This window comes from Vidua chalybeata, chromosome 2 (genome assembly GCF_026979565.1).
Source record: "Vidua chalybeata isolate OUT-0048 chromosome 2, bVidCha1 merged haplotype, whole genome shotgun sequence".
NCBI lineage: Eukaryota > Metazoa > Chordata > Aves > Passeriformes > Viduidae > Vidua > Vidua chalybeata.
This window is the reverse complement of record NC_071531.1, coordinates 93,637,766-93,653,372: the sequence shown is the minus strand read 5'-3', so window position 1 is coordinate 93,653,372 and position 15,607 is coordinate 93,637,766. Positions and strand designations below refer to the sequence as shown.

Below are 15,607 nucleotides of genomic sequence, written 5' to 3'. Positions count from 1 at the left end.
CAGTTTTTCAGCAGTTCCTCGCATGACCTTGGGGAAGTCACTGGTAATCTGCTTCTCCTGCTAAATTGAGGCTGTATTGTCCCTTAAGCCATTATGCCAAAGCAGTTCAACAGCTATAGATAAAATATGCCATTTAAATGCACACTACTATTTTATTAACCACAAAACTCACCTCCAAGCCAATTTTGTAATTTCTGACACAGACCCTTTTAACTTGCACTGAAATGCTGCATCAGGCCTGAATGCCAGATCCCAGGGAACAGTCACCTGAAGCAAGCACTGCATGTATGGCTGGATGAGCTGCAAGAAGGAAGCTGCCCTACCTTCCTTGATCCCATTTTCAACTGCAATTCAATCATACTCTGGAAGTGAGCATTGGGATGCTGCGCTTTTCATCAGCATTCTTCTGGGAGAAGCCTGGGGAAAAAAAAAAAAGGAAGGAGGGAAAAAAACTCATAATACTTCATGCTGTAGCTCCTTTATTTTTCTTCATTTGGTCCTGACCTTGCCAGTTTCAAGTCAGCTTCAAAACAGCTCCTGCTGTGCAGCTCCCTATGACACACTTAGAGCAACTCCTGTGCCTCATAAACACGTGCTGTTTGTGCTCACTTCACTTATTCTTCATTTTAGACCAGGCTGAATAGAACTTGGAAGCCAACAAAAATTCAGCTTTGTTTAGCTGAAGGTTCAAGGTCACAAACACATCCAATTTAATGGACTTCCAGGGAGGATTTCCTTAAGCCCTTGGCTGCCCCTATCCTAACTGATCCAGCTCCCAATCACACTGTCATTTTTATTTTGCCCTAAAACAAAAATGCAGAGATGCCTATATTCACAATTACTCCTCACTGCTCCTTATGGCACAAGTTGTCAAAAGATACTGAGGTTATCTACCCACTGATACTTGAAAAGCAACTCCTCATTAGGCCTGCAAGTGCAAGTGGAGTCTTGGAGTTACCACAGGGAACAAAACACAACCAAAAAAAAAAAAAGGCAAAAACAAAAACAACAACAAAAAAAACCTCAAAAAAAAAACACCTCACAAAGTTTTGTTTAACACAGTTAGCCTCCCTGCCAGGCTAGTGGAGAGTTATGAACATTGCTATAAGCACTGAGATACTACCCCATCCTGTTTTCTGCAATGTACCCTTGTGCTTTGTGCTGCTGATGTGTGTCCTTCATGTTGCAGGCAATGTTAAATATTCATGAACTTTAATATATTATAAAATTCATAACAATTGTACATTAATTATTTTGTATATTTATACTTTATACTGATTTATACTGATCTTTGCAAAATGTAGTATACCTTTGGCAATTCTTTATTATACCATTTATAAGAGATTATGTCAACAGGTGATTGCTTCTATTAGTGGTTATTCTAGAAGTAGAAATTACTGAGGAGTGTAGTTTTTACATGAGTGGTCTGCATTATAGCTGTATACTAAGTCAGAGTTTTCTTGATAAAATTATTACCTAAATTCCCTGATGCTATTTATCTTCTCTCTCTTCACAATAATTCTTCAACTTATCTTCTCTTTTTAGGGCATTTGTCATCTCCAATTGCTCAAGTTAACCAGTTTAACCTAGGTGCTCCCAAAAGGGTCTGTCAACTCAGCACAGAGACACTAAAAGCACAAAAAGTCCAAACTGCAACTTTCATTTATTTTGCCCCAAACCAAACAATTCCTGAGCGCTGCTCTCAAATGGAAACAGAGACACATGATTTAGACTCTCATGTGTTTTCTTTACTAGAGTTTATACAGCTTTTTTTTTCACGGAGTACTTCCACTCCTTTGCTTATGACAGTTAATGAAGCCAGGCCTGCACAGAGAAAGGATATTTAATATTACAGCACAGAGGTTACTCAGCCCATGTGGCCATGTACTCTACATATGTCTGTTCAGCACTGCACATTTCTAGCACTCTCTCCAATTTATTTCTAAGTACTCCTATCCAAAGGTCTTCTATAATTAGTCCAAATGCAATTAATTCATAGAGCACCACTGTTTTCCCATGTTTCAAAGGAGTTTTTCAGAGCTGTTACTTATTCTGAATTGATTGAGCATGGAGATTACTTTATCTCCAGGGGAAATGATGATCAGCATTTCCCACCCAGTTCCAGAGCTGTCTTTAACAATTTATCTTAATAACATCTTCGTGTTTTGAGTCAGAAGGAAAGAGATCAAAGCAGAGAACACGGCAGGCATACTCTCAGGATTAAAATTGGCCAGAGGCAATCAGCAGAACAAGTAAACAGCTCTTCAGCAGTCTGAAGAAAAGCCTCATCTGACGTGAACATTTTTGTGCCCCTGCAAGCTCTCACCAGTTAGCCCTGTTGGCTTGGAAGGTCACATCTGCTGCTCATGTTATTTCTTGTCATCATTCCATCCCTATTGCCCTTTTTCACCCTTGAACTTCATTAATGAATAACATTACATCAACTCTTTTGATTCCATAACAAGATCTGTATTCCTTAAGGAAATGGGCTGATCTTACAATTACACCATGCTTCACTTTAAAACCTCTAGCCCTGGTGTGCTGAGAACTCGTATGTCTGTCTGAAGTGTAGGGCTCAGTCTCCCCAGGATACAATTTGGGGCTTAAAGAGTCAGTGTATTTCAGTGTTTCAAAACGATCCTGTTTCACTTTGGCAGGAATAGCACACAGAAGGTGGAGAAACCTATGTTCTATCCGATACTTGATACATCTCACTTGGTACCTTGCCACTCTGATGGTTCTTCCTCTGTGTTCTCATCTGAGAAATGAAATTTCTTTGCTCTAAGTTGGCTCCACATCACAACTTGAACAGAACAACATAATCAGAAGGAAAATTAGAGAGATTGCACTCCTTGTCTTTCTGCAGCCTAAAACATAACACCTGCTTCTTTTCTTGAGTTTTATACTGAGAAGATAGAATTGATGCAAAGGAGCCATCCAAAGTGTTCATTTTAGCTTCCATAGGAGCTTGATTTTTAAAGTGGACTTTATTCCTAGTGAGTTCAGGAGCCACTGCAATCTAGTTTAAAAGTGATTTTACTAGGGTTTTTTTTCTTTTTAATCAATGGGCATTACGCCTATCCTGTGCTCTCATCTTGCTCAAAGCTAGAGGTGGACAGAAACAGCTCAAATTTAATTGAGAATCAATGCAAACAGATACCAGGTCATGTGTCTGGGAACAGCAGAGACACATTTGCTGTGAAACAAGGAGTCAGATCCTGCTGAGAAGCACCTCTGAAAAGGACATAGGAAGTTCCAGCAGAGCAGTGCCAGAGCAGCACCCTGGCATCATCATCACCACTGCGGTAACAAAAGGAGCACTCCTGCTACCTATGTAAGAGCACACTGAACACAGAACTCGGTATTTGGTGGTGATGAGGCTGTTGCTGACACACTTGAGCCCAGACCTCAGCTTTAAAGTATTGGAGATGTGGGAAATGCATTTGCAATTTGTGAGTATTGTCAGGTTTGCCATCTTTCCTCTCTTGCCCAAGCTTTCTGCACACTGTGGGTGTCTTCCCTGCTGACAGTCATCCTGTGATGCAGCCCTGTACAAGGCAACAGAAGACTCCAGACATCTTTTAAAAGAAAGATAACATTGGGCAGGTGCAGGTGTTTTTCTGCTAAATGTTTGTCTGAAAGGCAGAGAGCAATTCAACCAGTCACTTCATAGCTGCTGCTATGAAAAGAAAAAGGAGGGAAGTCAGCCCTAGCCCAAAAGAAATGGGCAATCCTGTCTCCACAGGACTCCCTGATGAGTGCTGTACCCCAGAGCCCTGTTGTGACACATACCTGGACAGAGATAAGCTAAGCTTAACCTGGGAAGCTTTAAATGATAAACTAATCTTCCTCCTGGGTCACAGCCTTACTAAAGACTAGAATTTGAGGGGACCTTCATGAAAAGCCTGTTGCAGTGCTGGAAGGCAGCTCACAGAGCACAGCTAATGGGGTGAGGAATGCAGCCCCATGGCATGTACAGGCCCGGGGTCAGCTCCATTCCGACACTACCTGCCATCATGGGGGAGCCCAGCACTGACTCTAATGCTTCCTTTACAAAAAAATGGGGGGACAAAAAGATATTTTCATTTTTCTTTTATGTAGTACTGCTTGGGAAAAGCTAACTTCTGAACCTAGAGATTTTATTCCTCACTCACTTCCATCTTTCTTAAATTCATTGGCAAAAATAGGCCAGAAAGGTAGAAAACTAATATAAAAATATTGCCTTCTCCAGACTGCTTCTGACAGCTGAGGAAGTGACCAATGTCTGGCTACTGCTTTTTAACCAGCTAAACATCTAGCCATTGTTGGGGTTTATTTTTAACCAGCTAAAAAGGCCTGTCAGATTTATCACAATATACAGGGTTCTGCCATTCATGTCGCATCAAACAGCCACTGGGCTCTTTGGAGCTACCACCAGGCTGACTAGAGCTTCTACAGAACTAGATGATCAGCCCTAATTACGATTTCCCAGAACAAAGTAGCTTTAATCTCCATGCAAGGCATTTGTCAACCCTATTTAACCAGGGAGGAAATTGGGCAGACAAAGTCAGGGTAATTAGCTCTTCTCTCTCCCCTTGATATCCCGTCCAAGGGAGTAATTACAGAATATGAAAACCATTAGCAAGCTTCTCAGGCCATGCCACTAGCACAAATAGAGAAATTGTGCCCTGCTCATGGCCTTCATATGGGTGATTTCACTCCTTCATGTGTTTCACTTCCTGGCCACACTCAGACAGTGGAGGTACATTAACTTTCAGCTACATCATCAAAACTTTAAAAAAAACCCTCCAAACACATAAACTTTCATGTGTACATTTTTCATCATTCCAGAGAGCTGCATTGAGTTTTGCTCTGTAGATCATGTACCATAAGGTTATCTTTCCTAGATGTTGGACCATTTTTATGACACTTCCTTGGTATCTCAACAACTTGTATCACTAAACACAAACATCAACACTGAGGAACATTGTCTTACCAGCGTCTATACAATGGGAGGGTGACTTCCCTGCCAAAATCAGGGACTGTATTTCTGTGGTGTAAAGCTGAAACTGAGGTTTCAGTCGCAGTGGGAAGGACAATCTGAAGAATGGACAAGCTCTTTCCAAGTCCTGGTTGGGCTGCTCATTTTCTGAAACATAGCTGCTCATAACATTTTCTTGGGAAATTCTGTACTTAATAGGTTTTCTTTCTAGTGTGAAAAGCAGCCCTTGGAAAGTCATATACACTTTTGACTTTTTTCCCCCCTACGGTATTAAGAGAAAAGAGGAGAAAAGAAGGAGAAAAATATAAAGCAAATAAACAGGGTGGAAAAAAAAATGAAAAAAGGCTTCTACTTCGAAGAGCAACTAGAAGCAATTTACAGCAACAGCTTTTGGATTTTATTTTTTCATGGAAATCATGTGCTTGAGTGTTATAATGCCAAACAGAGACACAATATGGTATATAGCTGTAATGGGTAACATCTTTGCAGTATAAACTAATTTACCTGCAAATTCCCCTTTGTGTGTGTGTATGTGTATATATATGTAAATTCTCATTCAAGGTTTTGTTTTTCCAATCAGTTTTGAGTATATTATTTGTTTGAGGAAACACAATGGAAACAAACGTCACTCACTCTACAGTACCCCTCCCCTTAACGTTATTAAGGAAAGCAGAACAGGTCTAAAAACCAGAGCCATTAACTCTAATGCAACGTGCCAGGTGGTTCGGCAGCTTCAGAGGGGATTTTTAGGCCCAATTATCCCGCTCCGGGAGGCGCTGCGCTGCGCCGCGCCGCGGCCCGGCCCGGCTCCCTCAGGGCAGGGCGGCCGCGGCCCCGCCCCCGCGCGCGCCGTGGTGCCGCCGGCGCCACCTGCCGGCCGAGCCCGCCGCCCCTCACGGCACGCCGGGGCCGCCTCGGGGCCGAGCCGCGCTCAGCGCCGTCGCTGCACCTCCCCTTTCTCTTTACTTTTCCCTTCCCCTTGGGAATGAGAACAGCACACCGGCCTGCAGCCACACGGGCCTGCCACCTCCCTGGCCAGCGTCGTCGTTGTCTCGTCGGCACCGGCGATGTCCGCTGCGGCCAGCAGCCCCCTGAAACCATCCCAGCAGAGCGCCGTTTACAGCCTCAGAGCGATCCGAGCTGCTATTATACAGGGATTTGCAGTTTTACCTCAAATGCACCTTTATCACGTGAAGTTGCCCGCTCATACCCTCAATCCACAGTTTACATTTCTTTCTGGGATTTCCCCCTTTCTCTCCTCCTGGCGCTGGTGCCGTGCCCTTTGTCCGCATTTCCCTCACATAGTGTCTCCTCACCTTGCTTAAAACCCTGCTGCTCTTCAGGAATCCTCAGCAGCACCAAACCTGCCCTTGACAGACATTAAGCTCTTGAACATTTACCTGAAAAAAAGGCCAAAATACCAATTTCTGAGAGCTTTTTCATTAAAATTCTGCTTGATTTCCGTCCCTATATAGGTCCTTGAACACATTTAGCAGATCCCTTGATCATTTGTAAACTTGGGAGGAAAAAATCCAGCTCCAACAAACATTTCTCTAACTAGAGGTGTAGCTAATGGCTGCCCCACACCCCTTCATTCTCCTGTCACCTCAGATTACACCAGAAACCCTCATCTGCTACTGTGCGTTTGCCAGTGCCCCATCTTGGAGCACAGAAATGTAAATGATAACCTAGTGGAGGTCTCACCCAAGAGAGTAATGGAACCCCAGCGACAAGTTACTTGTTACAAAATAAAACGAGGGGGTGTTGGGTGTTGGACAAAAAAGACAACACACACATGTGTTGGGAGACCTAGCATGTTATAGCCCAGGAGATGTGCACACAGGGCATGATCCCTGCAGGGCTCACCTTTGCCAGGGAGCTCCAGCAGGCCATACCCTTCCAGAAAGCAAGAGAAGCTTGGGCCGGGCTGTGGGCTTGGATTCTTTCCCTTCGCTTACCCCATGAGTACTGCGAGGTTTCTGCTTATTGCTGAGAGGACTAGGCTGGCTGAAACACCAAATATATGGCTGTGAAAGTTGGGGCTGTTCAGCCTGCAGAAGAGGAGGTTGTGAGGAGACCTCACAGCAACCTTTCAGTACCTGAAGGGTCTTACAGGGAAGCTGGAGAGGGACTCTTCATCAGGAGCTATAGTGAAAGGACAAGGAGTAACAGATACAAACTGAAAGAGGGGGAATTTAAGTTAGATATTAGAAGAAAACATTTTTAGATATTAGAGGAAGACTTTCTTTTTTTACTGTGAGGGTGGTGAGACACTGGAACTGGTTGCTCAGGGAGGTTGTGGATGCCCCAACCCTGGCAGTGTTTGAGGCCAGGTTGACTAAGGCCTTAAGCAACCTGGTGAAGTGTCCCTGCCCATGGCGGGGGTGGGGGGGGGGTTGGGATGGGATGATATTTAAGATTCCTTCCAAGCCTTAGAATTCTATGAGTCTATGATTTAAATTTGCATATATTTGTCTTCATTCCCTCTCTGGATGAAATGACATTTTCACTGGGTAATTTTCTTCTATCTATGTGGGCACTAGAACTGTATTTGTGACCTGGAAACATGATTTTTCATCTGGAAATCCAGGCTAGTGTAACAGGGATATCACCAAAATGAGTACCATAAATTTTGTATTATCTATGCCACCTGAAAGATTAGCTATATTGTTCATTCAGGGAGCCATAAAATACACTAGAATATAACCTAAAGAAGATGGTTATAACCCAGTATTTCCTTTTCTTCACAGCACTCCCAGGCCCTGCTGTCTCCACAAGCAGACAGTATTATGTCCAAACCTGCTTACAGAGCCCAAATTCATAGATCATAGATGCACACAAGTTTGTAAAAAATACACCATTAAAAAAAAAAAAAGGTGCTTAAAGAGAATGTACCGTGATTATCTCACTGCAAACACTGTACTAAAAATGAAAAAAAATAAAATTGCCTACTAACTTTTCCAAACCACCATGGTGTCAGCTATGCCCACAGCCATGTGCTTTACACAGAGCTAATAGCTAATTATAATTTAGCATGAGATAAATAATGTCCACATTAGACTTACTGTGGTTACCTGCTATTACCCTGGTCTCAAACTACCTTGGCTCAGGAGGATCTGATTGCTGAGGCCTTTTCTAAAGAAAGAAGAGGGACAAATACAAGGTCCACCATTTTGACTGTTCTGCTGCTGCTAAAAGCAACAAAACACTTTCTATGTCTATGTTATTTAATTCTACTTGTCAGTAGTATATGTACAAGAAAAGAACAAAGATTCTCATTCAGTCTGAAATTAAAATGTGGAGAGGAAGAAGAAGAAGAAAAAAAAAGATCTCTATACCAATAGCAGTCCCTTTCCTTGGAAAAAAGAAATAAAAGATGTGGAGAAGAAAGAAAGAGGAAGTTTCAGGTTCTGTGTAGTTACACACTTTTCTGACACTGCATTTCCATGCCAGGCGAAGAAGATGAAGAGCCACTGGATTTATATTCCTGGCTGGACTATTTGGTTATACTAACAATGATTTAGAGACAACAACTATGAAGAAGAGTTCAAAGGTGTCCAATTACAATCTAATTCTGCTCTGCTTAAATTAAATATGGAAAGGAATTAGTCCAGCACCTTGCCAAACTCTTAGCTGATGTAGATCCAGGGGTAGATTCTTGTCCTTCACAAAAGCAACAGATATATATTGTTAAAACAGTGCCAGCAACATGCACAGCAAACAGAGGCTGACTTTGAAGCCTTGTCCCAAAATGGGGGGAGGGGAGGAAAAGGAAGAAATAACTTTTTTCCTCCTGCTGTTTTGTCATGCAGAAATACAATTTCTAGAGCTCCTTCGTTATCAAGCTTCCCTGAGCACATCAAAAGATCTTTGTTAACTGCATTTACTGTGTAAGAGGCAGACCAGAGCTGCTGCTTTGCCTGCTACCCAGGACTGAAACCAGCCAGTCTGAACAAAGTCGAGCTAGTTCAGAAAGCAGCATCAGCCTGTAACACACAGGACAAACAGACACGTTCAGCCTGCTGGAAGACAACCCACATGGCTATCATTTGTAGGCTTCAGTGGGTGCTTTGCCAGCAAGGAAAAAGAGACTTTGAACAATTGGAGGGATGCTAAAAGGAAATGTCTGCACTTCTGAATAGCTGCACGCTGGGAATATCACTTCTGGCACACTGGGAATATCACCTCTTTCATGCTGCCCTGCTTTTTCCCAGCTCCCTCTTGTCATGCAAGACAGGATCTATAATGGATCAGTCAGGGTGACTAACAGGAACAGAACAAGGAACAGAAAAGGACATGGACAATGTCCACAGACAATGGATAATGAAGGACCTCTTTTAGAAGCTACGATATGAGGCAGTGAGGTCATGGGCTCATTTTGGAGAGCAGAGAGAGAAGCAAAAGTCCTGGAATAGCAGGGAACTAGAGTCATTGCTATTTACTGAAGATGAAGATTATCTTTTCGGAGAGAGAAGACAGGCATGTCCTCAAGCAGCTATCTCATCTGGGAAATGACACTGATCATTTTCAAGTTTATTTAACTTACAAAGAGACTGTGAAAAAACACAGAGTATCAGAACAAATTTAAACCATCTGTTTGATCATCTTGCAAACTGTAAACATTGTCTTTGAGAAAATTATCTTTCTTCAGCATAACAATGTGCATGGATGGATTTGACTAAAATTTGGATAAAAAGGAACTTCCACTAAGTCAAATGGAAATTACCCAGAGCACAAGTCAATATTTAAATTATTTTACGTAATCCTTCTCCTTTTTTCAGCTTCTTACAGGAGTATCCAGGAAATTTTGCTCCCTTCAGCTTTCTTCCACACCTCCCTGGGCACTTCTTCTACCAAGCAGCAAAAATTATTTGCCACACTGTTTGTCTATTTAAAGCCATTATATGCACACACCCTAAATGGCCCTGTAGGTAATTTTTTTTAATATAGGTTCTGTAGCATCTACATCTATTCTTTCCTGAAAGTATACAAATTTTAAATGCACTGCAATCCAAATTATTATCCGATGACTGGATATTTTTGTCTTGTCTGCATTTTGTGCTTTTAAACTGTTTATTATGATCCATAATGCACAGTTCAGAGAGAATGGCTGCCTATAAAGCAGAAACACTGAACCTGCTTTCTTCTCCTAACTCAAAACCCCTTATCAGCAATGGCACTGGATTAAAATAACAAAGAAATCAATTCCTGTTAACACCCACTGGCCACACTGATAATTCAACCTTAGCCTTTTCAAACAGCCTATTTGTTGCTCACAACAATAACATTAATTTCCTAGATTAAAAAAAATATTCAATACATGTACAGCATCAACATGAATATAAAACAACACTTTGGAAACAGCATCAAATCTGACATTTTGACAGTCTTGGATTTATGGGCACAGAGGTTCAAAACAGTAGCAGAAACTACTTTCAGAATGTGTTCGTTTATGCCCACACGTCACACATCAGACCATGCTAATTAAAACATATAAATCCTGCAGAAACAGATAATTTTCAGTACAGTTACAGCATGGATGGGTCAACTCGGCAGAGACCAGCTGTGGACTGCAGGCCATAGCCTGCAGTTTCTGCCTGGCTCAGAGCCCCTTTCCCCCAGAGGAGATGGGGAACAGCTGCTCAGGCAGCATGCACAGAGCAATCACGCCAGAACCTCTGCCTGTGCCTGTCCAGAGCCCAACCCAAAGGGGCTGTTTTTCAGGTGAGGAAGGGGCAAGGTGTAGACATGTCCTCCTACACCTTTCCCTTGATTGGGAGTGACCTTCTGCTGCCTTCTCAGAACTGCAGTTGTGAGTGGGACACCCTGGGTTGGCCTGCAGCTCCCCAGATAAGGGCACCATGAGTTGGCTCTGGGGACCCCTCTCACCATAAGCCACAGGGTATCCGTGTGAGGGTATTATTCAACCTTAGAGAAACTACAAAAACATTGTGAAAACATTTTGAGCCATTACAACTCTGTCTTTCTGTCGCCAATCACAGCATGAAGTTTCCAAGTCTCTTAAAGTGTGTGATGTGCACATCTCTACCAATGTAAGCGAGTAAAAAGCCAGGATGACATCATCTTTCCTAACAGAATCATGGACACATTCAGGCATTGTTCAGAGCAACATGAAATCTGTGTGTGGGAAGGTTGGCACCTTTTTCATTGCTGATCACATTCAGCTGCGTCCTAAATAATTCACACAATCAGGCCTGTGTCTGAAGAACCTTTAGAAATATATATTTACTCAGGAAAAAATAAAATCAAGGCTATGAAGCTAATTCACATTAAATGCCAACAACATGGAATAGAGAGACAAAGAAGCATAAACAGATGACAGCACCACAGGCTAAGTGAAATCAAAGTTAAAGAATCAAATGTTGCAGGGCTGACCATAAATTTTGAAGAAGCCAACCACGAAAAAATTTGCTTGCTTGTAACTGGCACTACCAGTGAGATCTTTCCTCTTCAGATGTTACAAGCCTATACAGTTGGGGCTTTTTGACTGTTTAGTAGCAAACTAACAGGATATTATGGTCATTCTATATGTGCTGCTAACTAATTATAGCTACTAAGTTCATAAAATATTATACTGGTCATACAACTGAGAAATGTACACCCTTTCCTTAGGTATGAAACAGACCACTGTTCCAGTGAATTACAAATTGATCTTGGACAGTTTTCTCATCCTGCTGCAAACAAACAAACAAAAAAAACCAAACAAACCCTGTCTTACTGATTTTGGTGTGTGCAAAGTGTTGGATTGCAAAACTGTTAATTTTTTAATAGCAAAAAAAAAAAAAAAAAAATAGAAGCAGTTACCTACAAAAATTCCAGGCTGATAGTCAAGCGGCAAATGCAACTGTCGTGGCAGACATTTCTCAAGGCCTAAGTAAACTTTGACATGCAACATTTTGTAAAAATTTGCATGTAAGGAAGGTAATAGAGCCCCTGGGAAATTTGGGAGTATTTAATAGGTTGAAGGAAGTTGACAAGAATACATGTTAAGGGAAAACTGAACAGTTTCAGATGAAGAAATTCTCCTGGGTTCGGATTGGCTCACCTACAGCTTCTGTTACACTGGGGCCAGTGCAGTGTTCATGACCCTAAGCAAGAGGGCTCAGCTGTCTGAGACAAAGAGCAAATAGCATTTAAAGGAAACAATGGTTTAAGGAAGTACTGTCTCTTCACTTCATGTTTTCTGCCATTTAAACTTTATTTGGGTAAGGTAAAGGATTGCAGTCCCTGCTGGAAGAATTAAATTTCCCTCGTAGATAGGGAATTTTCTAGATACACTCTCCACTGACTGTTACCCTTCATGAGCAAGGCTTTGACATTTTGGTAGATGCTTTCATTAAAACAGCAGTTCAGTGCTCAAAGAAAACCCAGTGGTAGGAATTATAAGGAGTAAAGAACCATCACTATAGCAAAAGAGAGACAGTGCCAGTCTCCTCATGTCAAAAAGAAACAACTGGGAAAGAAGAGAAACAATGGGGAAAAAAGAAAGAACTGAGAAAGTTTGATTATTCTTGCTAACATTTTTTAAAGACATGGAATGGCTTCCTTATAGTCTTCAAAAACACCCCAAACCAGAGGTAACTGAAGCAGTGTTATGAAAGGGCTGACCATTCAGCATCCTCTGCCACCAGAACTAGGCATGGTCAAATGAAAGAAGCAGGAACTAGATTCAGAAACACATAATCAGAAGCAGTTCACACAGTAGCTGCTTGCCAGGGAGCACCCTGCTCGTGTAGCTTTTGTGGGCTGAAAGGGAAGCTGGACTTCGAAGAGAGATCCATTGAAAGTTATTAAACAGTTAAACCACAACTAGCTCAGGAAATCCTGTGGACTGAAAATAGCTCACAGCAACAGTGATGTCTGGGGGAGTTACTGTATATTTTTATCCTGTTCTTATTCTCCCCTAGATACCCATTTCTGGCCATTCCTGGAGGCAGTCTGTCTCTTTTGTACAGTACAGTTCCCAGTACAGCCACTTTTCCGTTCCTTGATCTCAGCCTCTCTCCCAACAAATTCCAGTCCAGTCATGAACTCTTCTGCTTGACGTGGTTTTGGCTATTCACATCACATACACGGGCATCTCCCACATCCTAAAAGAAACCAGCCATCCTTGCAGGAAGGAAAGTTAAAATCCTTGCCAGTAACTATTACATACAGAACACAGGAAAAGGCCCAATGTGTTGTTTTGCCTTGTTTTTTTCTTCAGTAGAAGAAATGATGAAGGGACACACAGATTTATCCCTGAGGAATACCACATTAATGGAAACAGTCCTGGTTACAGTACTGTATCTGTTTAATAAAATACCCTGTTTATCCATGAATAACTCTTGGGAGTCTCTAGTGCTATAGGAGAGAACTAGGTGACAAAACAAACCATGTGTTAAATAAAACCTTTTTGCAATGAGGTAGAAGCTGTTCCATCACCCTTTTCTCTCCAGTTCTTGCCAGCAGAACAGGTCTGCCATCAGGCTCTTTAACTTGTCCAGTTCAGGGGGATAAAAAAGCCCATTGGAGAGAAGGCAATGCAGTGTTTGTGCTCAAGATGCAGGGGCTAAAGCTTTGTCTTTCTAGGATAGGAAGGTCAAGGTCCAACCTGCTTTCTCTGCTATAAGCAGCCAGGCACATTGCAGTAGCCAAAACACTGCCATCCCCATTAAAAGAGGAGGAATGTGGCAGATGAGGCATGGCCAAGCTACAGATATCCAGTCTTTGGTCCTTGTACAGTGAGATAAATCATCCAGAGTATCTTCCTTCAACTGCAGCAATAACACTTAACTCCTTATGTAATTCTTCAGGGCTTTGCTCCCATGGCTGGTTTTTTCATTGTAGTTACCTAGAAGGCAGAGTGTAATATAAACCCAGTTGGAGGCAGCAAGGACCTCTGGAGGCTAAAGTACGCCCAGGGACCAGGTTTCAGTTGTCCCAAGTTGTCCACTTCTTGAGAAGGAAGTCTATATGAGACACTCACACCAATGTCAGCCGTTGGCCTGCCTGCTAATCCTGACCCATAAGCCTTCAGCTGGCTCCTCCTCCATCCCACAGAGAGCTCGATGCACCCCCACTGCACTCGTGTACAGGGCAGCTCCCATTCCTCATCCTCCTTTTCCAAACTCTCTGAAGAGCTTTGATCCATCCATGGTGGCACTCCTGTCATGTGAGCTACCTCACCAGACCTCTGTGATCTGAACTGGGTCACAGCCCTGCAACTGCATGCAGATCTTCAGTTTCTGCTTGTTGCTCCTCACGCTGTCTGTGTCAGTGTATCAGCACTTCAGAGAGGCATGTATATGTTTCAGTTTCCCAGAAAAGGCCACAGATTTCTCCCCAGAAAGCTCTGCTTTTCTCAAAATTGGCTCCTTTCAGCCCCCTTTTTCCCCTGATTCTGTTTGACAACCTAATGAACCTGACAACTTGATGGTAGGTCACTGTATCCTCTGTCACTCCTAGTTTCCAAGATACGTTGTTGATGCCCAGAAGGAAAAGCACAACCCAAGACCACAGCAGGCCTCCCTAGGTACCAGATTGGGTCAGCAGACAGGTCAGTCTCCCACTGCTGCCATTATCTCCTTTCTCCCAGGGCTACCGGCTGAGGTACAGAGATGGACTGCAGGGATTCTCCAGCTTCTGGTTTGCTGCTGGAGTGAATCCCTTCCCTGGGAGCAGATCTGCAGGGGGAGCAGGAGCCGTGCTTTCAGGCCCAGGAAGACACCAACCTTTGCCATAGTGGGAGTCCTGCTTTCCTATCCAACAGGCTCTGCCTGTACCTCAGGACAGAGGAGCTTTTGGACCTGCGGGGTCCTGGAAAAGATCTGGTGGATCTTTCTTGTCATCACTGATGATGCACAGCCCCTTTCATCCTCCCACATCTCTGCTAATGGACAACATGGATCCTCCTAGGCACAAAAGCCTACGTCCCTAGCCCTGATGAGAGGTCCCCAGCATTCCTCAGCCCCAGCCCTGTAGAACTGCACTCAGGCTGAGGCTGCTGATGTCACAGGGGCCACTGACCCAGCTCTTCTAGGGTCTGTGTTCTGTGCCACATCCTCACCATGGCAGGGCATGTGTCTGCTGCTCACAGCGAGGTCCCTGCCTCCGTCCTGCACTGACTGCTGCTTTGGGAAGCCATGTCCTCAGCCAGGCAGTGCTTCTGGAGGGCTGCCCTATACCTACTGAAAAGGCCCGTGTCCACTTCAGCCAGGAATAAGCTGAACAGTGGCACAGAGCCCCCTTTCTTCAGGAACAGGCCAGACCTGTTCGAGGCTGCAGCATTCTCACACGCAGCAGCAGCACACTGATACTACTCAAATGTCTCTGAGTCCTGTCAATCCTAGAAGAAACTTTCAGAACACCCACAAGATTTCAAAGCACAGTCCAGAAACTGCTGCACAAACTACTGCACCTGTTGGCTGCCCCAACAGATATGCAATTCCTCAAATCTGTCTCCAGCAACCCAAGACTGTCTTCAGTGCTGGCAATCATTCACTGAGGAGTATTCATCTTACCATACCAAAAGAATTTAAAATTCTTCAAACCTGACTATGCTGAAGTAGTTCCTTACTTATCCAGATCAAAAGTGCACCACAATATCTTAAGATTTGAATTTAG

At 43.2% G+C, this 15,607-nt stretch overlaps 1 long non-coding RNA gene across 1 annotated transcript; it reads right to left on the bottom strand.

The window, feature by feature from the left end:
• Positions 1-329: 329 nt before the first annotated feature.
• LOC128784778 (uncharacterized) lies at positions 330-15,532 on the bottom strand. The gene is made up of 3 exons (XR_008429616.1): positions 14,716-15,532; positions 6,298-6,381; positions 330-417 (listed from the first exon to the last, which is right to left on the bottom strand). It is a non-coding gene; the product is annotated as an uncharacterized LOC128784778 (long non-coding RNA).
• Positions 15,533-15,607: the final 75 nt, after the last annotated feature.